Source organism: Notolabrus celidotus, chromosome 17 (assembly GCF_009762535.1).
Source record: "Notolabrus celidotus isolate fNotCel1 chromosome 17, fNotCel1.pri, whole genome shotgun sequence".
Classification (NCBI taxonomy): domain Eukaryota; kingdom Metazoa; phylum Chordata; class Actinopteri; order Labriformes; family Labridae; genus Notolabrus; species Notolabrus celidotus.
The window spans coordinates 10,289,190-10,297,260 of NC_048288.1; the positions used below are offsets into that span (position 1 = coordinate 10,289,190).

General features: G+C 43.8%; 1 long non-coding RNA gene across 2 annotated transcripts; it reads right to left on the bottom strand.

Moving 5' to 3' along the window:
• LOC117828627 lies at nucleotides 1-3,665 on the bottom strand. 2 transcript variants are annotated; one of them, XR_004634465.1, is made up of 3 exons: nucleotides 3,123-3,658; nucleotides 2,094-2,345; nucleotides 1-1,390 (listed from the first exon to the last, which is right to left on the bottom strand). It is a non-coding gene; the product is annotated as an uncharacterized LOC117828627 (long non-coding RNA). The 2 variants fall into 2 exon arrangements; XR_004634464.1 differs by having other exon boundaries at nucleotides 2,094-3,665.
• Between the last annotated feature and the right edge of the window lie 4,406 nt (nucleotides 3,666-8,071).

Here is an 8,071-nt window from a genome sequence, read left to right on the forward strand (position 1 = left end):
TTTGCATTTCATCACCAAAATTTTTTTTTATTCATTTAAAAGTCAGTTGAACACTCTTTTCACTGTAATGTAAGTACAGAATGCTGTGATTCATGATTTATCAGTTTTTAATTGGCAAACAGCTTATTTTGGACGAATACTGAAGATCAATTTCCAGTGTTCAGTGATAAAACTGAAAACTGTGATCCCCAATTAAAAAAAGTGATACCATGGAGTAAAAATACTCCACTACAAAAAAACAGCTCCTCAAATAGTGTAAACTACAGAGTATAAGTTAGTGTAGGAGATGTAGTCTGGTTTGAACGGTCTTCCTGCGGGACACTTTTCAGTGCATTAAGCTATGTACAATTTCTGTGCAGCTCTTTCCCAAACAATCTGTTTTAACCACTCTGCCGTACTATTACTGTAGTTAAGATCAGTCTATTGTAGTGTTGATAGACATGAGATACAGACCCATGACCATTTGACCAATCTGTCACTTGTCTTGATTTGAGGAATCTTCTGAATAAAACCAGCGCCCCACAAGCTTTAATTGGCTAACAGTAAACCATAATTTCTTTAAATCCATGATCATGAGGGAGAAAGGTCGTACAAAAGTGGTTGGTTAACTTGTCCTACTTTACTGCAGCATAGTTCATCGTGGCTCTCCATCTTTCATCTTCCTGGCATGGTAGCAGTGACTCATGGGCAGCCTCAGTCATGAGTGGGACACTGTTTTTACATCTGTTGTACTGATTATTCAAATTAAATGACTAATCCTCAAATATAAGATGATTCAACTTTTTTTCAGATGTATTTCGGGAAAAAATAACGTCTTATTTTCGGATCAATATGGTGAGTGAGGTAAAATTACTTCAGAGTTGAACATGTTCTGAGCAGGCAGTGTGCAGTATGTTTCAGGAGATTTTTTGCTGACTACAGATGCTGCTGGAAACAGGGTCAAGGAGAAAACGTCAACAAAACAATCCAAGTTTCATGCTGCAAGAAGAAAACACTGAGCTGGAAGACTCAAAAGAAGCTCCGTGTAGCTGAACAAAATTGCAGCAGAGTGCTTGTTCTTGAAAAACTCACTGAAATGTTCTAGAAAGCTTGTGGACTACATGTTTAATTAAGATTATTGTGTATAAAGTAGAATCTGAAAGGTAAAAGCAACAGGAGCGAGGTTGATCTGATGGTGCTGGGAAATGTTTCTCCTGGTTGAGGCCTTGAGTTCGCTGATGCAGGATTGAGAGGAAGGTGGTAGGCAGGTTTCATGTAGGGGAGGGGCAATGGGGGTGATGGAGAGATGTGTGGGTGCCCTCCTGGCTCGTCTCAATCCGTGCGTCCCTTTACTCATCCGATCTGGGGGCAGCGGCGAGAGAGAAAGAGGAGAGCGCTGTTGCCGAGACCCCTGGGGAGAGATTAGCGTTGACAGCACAACAAAGAAGAATTATGCCAGGGGGCCCTCCGCTCTTCGACAAATTCAAATGTAATGTATGGCTTTAACTGCGCCAAGGAGGATCAACATAATATATGATCGACCCACTTTGCGGTGCGCTTCGCTGGCAGTGATGTAAAAGCGATTTATGCCCGTAAAAATGTGCAGGCTAATTAAGTAAGACGTTGGCACAGGAGCAAATCCAATGAGCTTATGAGAGAGCTGGCAGAGTAGTATCCCTCCCTCCCCACTCCAAAAGGTCTACCTGCAGTGAGAGGAGGAAAACTTTGACTTCAAGTTCTAATCAGGATTGTCTGATCAGAAGTAAATGTCCACATGTGGGGCTGTTGATCCTTTAATTAAAGTCTTGTTTGTGATTTGTTTGGGGCCCCCCTCCTGCAGCATCTGGGGGGGCCCAGGGCCGATGTAATTACGCAGCACCTCTTGTCCAATCAGGCGGCTACGTCCTAATTACAGCCTCAGTGGAGAAAGGCTCCGCCAGGGGAATACATGTGCTGTTAGCTAACAGATTCTGGAGCCAACAATGTTAATGAGACGTGGTGGAAAAACAGAAAGCCCCCCCCCCTCTTAGTACATTAATCAGATCACCTAGTTCTTCCTGTGTCACTGTCAGTTTTTATCATGGCATAGACAATATACATAATTAACATAGCACCTGTGATGTCATCCATTCCTTCTTCTTTGTTGTCGCCATGTTGGATTTCTAGAACCAGAGGTGATGATATCTGGAGAGGAGGGTGGAGCTTAAGAAGACCCAGAGTTCACTAGCAAGGACCACCCCACACAAGGATATAAGTTTGAACATTTAATGCATTATTTGTGTGTTGTGTGGCCCAGCAGAAGGAGACTCAGGATGGGGGTTCCGTCTCAGTGCTATCCTGCTGAGCTGATCCTGACCCGGGTTTAACTGGAAGTAGACAAGGGCATAGAAGAAGCCAGCACAAGTTGAGTAGAAGGGGATAAGGAAAAAAGGTTAAATGGGATAGAGAAAGGTGAGGGAGGGTGGGTTGAAGAATCACAGACAAACGATTGGAGTAGGCTGGCTACGTTTAAGTAGGTTTGTCAGGTGATTGAGGGCGTGGTTAAGGCATGGCCATGCTCCCCAATTTAAGTTAACCCCTTTACTTAATTTCACTAGCAAGGACCACGCCACACAAGGATATAAGTTTGAACATTGAATTAATTATTTGTGCATAGTGTGGCCCAGCAGAATGAGACTCAGGATGGGGGTTCCGTCTCAGCGTTATCCTGCCGAGCTGATCTTGACCCCCAAAAGAGTTGAATTAGATGGTGCTCAGTTGAGTGTGAGCTTGACGCAATCATTGAGACTGTTAAGGATGTGCGAGAAAACTTTCGGGTATTGGGGAAGGGAGGGGGTGGGGATGGGGAGGGAGGGTTTAAAGGAGAGGTCAGTAGGAAAAAGAGGAGGTCGAGGATAGCCAGTTTGATTTAACTGTAATGGGGCTCCTGATGGAGCTAAGGAGCTGGCTATGGTGGGAAGAGGGGGAACAGAAGCCGTGTAGCTGTGAGCGGCTGAAGATAGGGAAGAAGAAGGGATGATGGGATGAAAGAATGTATGTGCAAGGGGAGTTTGTGCAGCCTGCGGACACAAGGATGTAAAGAAAGCTGTGATAGCTTGAGAAGAGTCAGACACAGAGGAAGCAGGCACAGGGGGAGATACAACCTGGTCCACCAGGGGGAGCAGATGATGCCGGTAGAGGCTGTGGGAGCGGCGGAGGCCTGGTGAAGTCACGTCTGGCGTCGCTGGTGGTAGTTGGTCCAGGTGAGGAAGCAGGAAGCGCGGGAAGTTCGGTTGTTGACGCTGCGGCGTTAATGGATGCAGTGTGCAGATGGAACGATCTGGCCGTCATTGTCATTGCTGTGGAAGATAGGGCCTTTCAGTTCCTACAGTCGGGTCCGACTCCTGCGGCGCACCGCCCCGTGATGGATTACCGGCCACAGAGCGGTGGGAATGACGTGGAGAGGACAGGTACAGGCTGCTTCGGCGGAGCCTGTGGCGCCTTCGGTTCACGGCTCTTTCTGACGGTGAGGATGAAGCCTGTGCTCCCCTTGGAGATGGCGATACCTCGTTCGGGGAGCGTGAATGGGTATGACACGGCTGCGGCAAGCTGACCACGGAGCGCAAGTGGCGCTGCTGCGACTTCCGGCTGTGGTCTGACTGACTGCCCTTCTCCGAGTGAAGGATACTCTGTATGGGGGAACAAACGGTTGGAGTAGGCTGGCTCTGTTTAAGTGGGCTTGTCAGGTGATTGAGGGCGTGGTTTGGGCGTGGTCCTGCTCCCGAATTAACACCTTAACTTCATTTATCAAAGCTGCACTTTGTTCCTCATTTCATCTGCCACATTATTAGAAAGCAGAGTTGCCAACTTTCTCACTACTAAATAAGAAACAGGTGCACGGTGCCATGGTGGTGTGACCATGATGTGTGAATTCAGCGTATTCATATTCTGATTCAACTGGAAATGCAGAAAGTGTGTATATTCCCTTTAATCCTTACTGTATCATTATGTAACCTCATATGAATAAACCTCTAAGAAACCACAATTTGGCTCTTTACATCAAAAAACAGGCAAAAGAAAAATGAAATGCCATGGTAGTTCAAAGATCTCATGCAAATTCAACCAAATCCCTGCACCTTTTTGCAATCTTGCAACTATGGCTAACATCTGCATTGTCTGGAAATGAACCCAATCACACTGTTTCCCCCATGGACATTGAAAATATTGACCTCTTGCAATGTTGTATAAACATCAAAGGGTATTATTTAATTTGACTGTAAAAGCTTTAAATTAGTATTTCATGGCAGCTTACTTTAGTTTTATACAGTTTTACAAATTCTATTCTGTATCTTTACACATCAATCAACTAGAAGCAATGTCAGGAGAGGAGCTTTTTCAGTTGATGCGGCTGATTGGAGTATATGTCCAAGAGGCTCACAGAAAATAAAGCCTCAAATTGTAACTTTTCTATGCAGTGGTAAAAAACAGCCAGATTAATGACAGAGCTACTGACAACCAACCATGCGGAAGTCATGCAGAAGTAAATCCACCCTGTTACAGTCATCATGAATAGTAAAGTTTCCAAAGAAGGTCTTAGTTTATTTTGGTACCAGGCTGACAGATATGAATTCTGCAGTAAAATTTGAGTATTTAAAATTGACCTAATAGGGGTTGACTTGCTTTTGGATCAGCCTCAAGTTACCATTTGAGGAATTAAAGTGTTATATCAGCACACATTTTTTAGCTCCAGAGGTTTGGACCAATTGGGCTGGAAGATCCTGCTTCCTCCTCTGTCTTTACTTCCCAAACGGGCTGCCTCTGCTATTGGCTGCACCTCATCCCCTCCATCGGTCTTAATCAAAAGAAAGCACTTTCTGAGTGTAATCATCACTTAACAACCCCAAAACCCCCTACAAACCACCAAGACATAATCTAGGGTGTCCAGGGGGAACAGTGTGTCTATGCAGGGGAATGAGAGGCAGTCAGCCAGCTCAGCCCATCTCTCTAATGAGCTGCTGAACAGGCCCTGTCAGAGACCTGCAGAGGCTAACTACCACCTCAGGTATTCCCCTTTATGGAAGATGCAGACAGTATATTTGATGTTAATACTCCAGCATGGAGGAAGATGTTATAACCACCGGTTGACAGAGCTAAAGAAGAACACAGGGGGAGTGTGGAGTTCACTGAAGTCCCCCTCCACCTCTGCATACATACAGCATGCCACTATTGTCTCTGTGTTCCCACTCTCTTCATACAGTTAATTTCCCCAGGCCCTCATAGCAGCTGCAGCAGGTACACCTCAGAGAGGTGTAACACAGGGCTGTGTCTCACTTCTCCTACACACCCTCCTCCTCTAACAGTTTCAATACTCAATCAAAGCAGGAAAAACACACAGTAGAGATTGTCAAATCTTCTTTAGCAGGTGAGGAGGAGAAGAAGGAGAAGGAGGTGTGTGTCTGTTAGAACAGCAGCCGTAACCATGCAAAGGTAAACAAATAGATATTCTGGAGGGCGGCCATTATCTGTCATGGAGCGCTCATACAGGCTTGCCTTGTATTTATTGCCTACTTAATGGACTTGATTGTATTACTGAAGGTAAGAAGGGAAAAAAAAATCCATTGCCAGCTACAAGGTGCTTTCAGCATCCTGCAATTACCTTATGTAAATCCTGGTCTGGAATGTTGATCCACTGCTATTTAAAATGCATTGAATTTCCATGGAAAATGATCCACTCCTGCTGCTTGAAGCTCATTAATAACAACGACGGGCCAGGCCTGACATTTGGAATACTTACACGCTTACTTAGCATTGCCATGGATGTGAGAACAGTGCATCGGCTGCCATGCGCTGCAGCTATGACAGCACATTTAGAAAAAAAGGATGGCTTTGAATTAAAGTGCGCCAGCAAATGAGTTATTTCTGCAACAGGAACTAGTTCCTCTTATGTTGTTGTATTTGTAAGTGCTCACGCAATCTTTGATCATACAGAGAGAAGAGTGCAGGAAGCATTTAGGCTTCTCTGTATTTACTGAAATAGCTTCATTACTGAACTTCACCAGTGCATTAACATAGCAATTACACTACTGGCTAGTGTTGACTTTCATTCTAAAGGAGCAGGTCATACAATTTATATATTTCACTAAGCTATAATTTGTGCCACACGTAGCCATGCAGTTAGTTTTTGATATTGTGCTTGAGTATTTTTCCATCCAGTCCACCCTATACAGTGCATGTAAATAACACTTCACATTTTTTGAAGCATCCAAAATGCTGTTCCATTACTTTTTAAAGCAGTTTGTTGTATTGAATAGCTATAAAGGAGCTTTAAAATATCTGTCAAAATCCAACAAACCTCTGTCTTACTTGTAAAATGTGACACAAATAAAGCCAATAACAAAATATTGAGTCTTATACAGCCAGGGGCTCTGCAAATATGTGCTATATGTAACTATGTATAAATCCCAATTGCACATCGGCCCTGCTGTGCAAATGGGGGGTCCAGGTGGTGCCAACAGAGAGCAGGAACAGAATATCAGTACCAGTTATAACTATTACTGCCATATCACTCTGCAACAAAGGGACCCACCATGGAGAGATGTATGCAGGAAGGTGGAGCATTGGTCCTGCAGGCTACATGTTGAGATAAAGTAAGTTACAACACACGAGGTCAGACGCAGAGCAGGTTGTAACAGCTGTTTGTTGAGGTAAATCCAGAACTAAAGTTTCGATATTAACTAATGTTAATGATATCAGAAGGTACTATTGAAACAATGTTAGTTGGCACAATTATCTGACAAACAGACAGAAGTTATGAGTTGGTGGAGCAGAGAGAGAGAGAAGAGTGAAAATTTGACAAAGTTCCAACAACTTAAAATGAATCCTAATGTTTCTCCCTAAATATGTGAGCCTGTTTCCTACATTCTGATATTAACATTTTCAAAGGGACTTCTAAAATGAGCTTTCTGCACTGTTTCATAATAACAAACTAAGCACCTTCCCCCATACAAGCAGCCATTTGCTCATTGAGCTGGGAGTAAAAAGCAGCGGTAAAGTACAGGAGCCTTTACCACACAGTGGCTAAACCTCCCGACCATTTTGTTCCTCATCCAGCCACTTTGCCGACAGCCCACCTGCAAATGAAGCAGAGGGAAGCACTGAAGCCCCATAAATCTTTTATGCTCCATAATGGCTTGTTCACATTACCTGCCCACACCTCAGCCTCCAGTGAGCAGGCCGGGCCAGCACTGAGCAGGCTTGAAAAAAACCACCAGCATATGGAGCACTTCAAACACTCAGAGCCTCCCCGGGCCTGAGCTGTGGTCGCACCCATGAATTATAGAAATGATCTAATTGTTTTCTCATTTGGAAATAGTGGGGGCCCTCCTCTCTGCGTCTCAGATTTTTACGGCCTGTGGTTTCCAACGGGGCACATGATTCAGTGCTGCCTACCTCTGACACGTTTGTTGAATCCGAGGTGGTCCGTCCTGTCAAAACAGAGCCAGAGCTGAGGTATAAGTCAAACCTGTGGCAGTAAATTAACAGGTAGAGAAGGAAGGGGGGGTTGATTTGTCTTCAAAGAGGAATGGTTGTGATCAGAGGAGGGAGGAGGGCACATTTGGTGGTAAATACATAAAACAAACCTGGCGACTGGATGAAAACCTCCATTTTGGGTCCCCAGAGAATTTATGAAAGCCTATTAATGCCAGAAGAGAGGAAAATAGTAGAAAAGTTTGAAGCGACCAAAGGGAAATACTCATGGGAAATGGATATCATGAGGTACTTAGTCAACATTATGACTCAGTAAGTCAAATTTAAAAACTATGTCATAAATGTAACTTTATATTTTAATTGTATTTGAATAAGTCAAACTAAAACAGCTCACATTAACACAGACGGTGCATTATACAGGTGGCAAGACCATAAAGTAAAACAAATACATGCCGTATTAAAACAAAAAAGCTACATTTATGACGGTAGAAGTTAAACACTGGCTTTTAAGTATCAAAAGATATTACGAAAATGTAGATTACTCAAAATCAAACAGGCCGGGTTTCTTGTGATTGCAGAGGTTTGTTACTGAACTACAGGATTGTATCAACATGCTCACTTCACT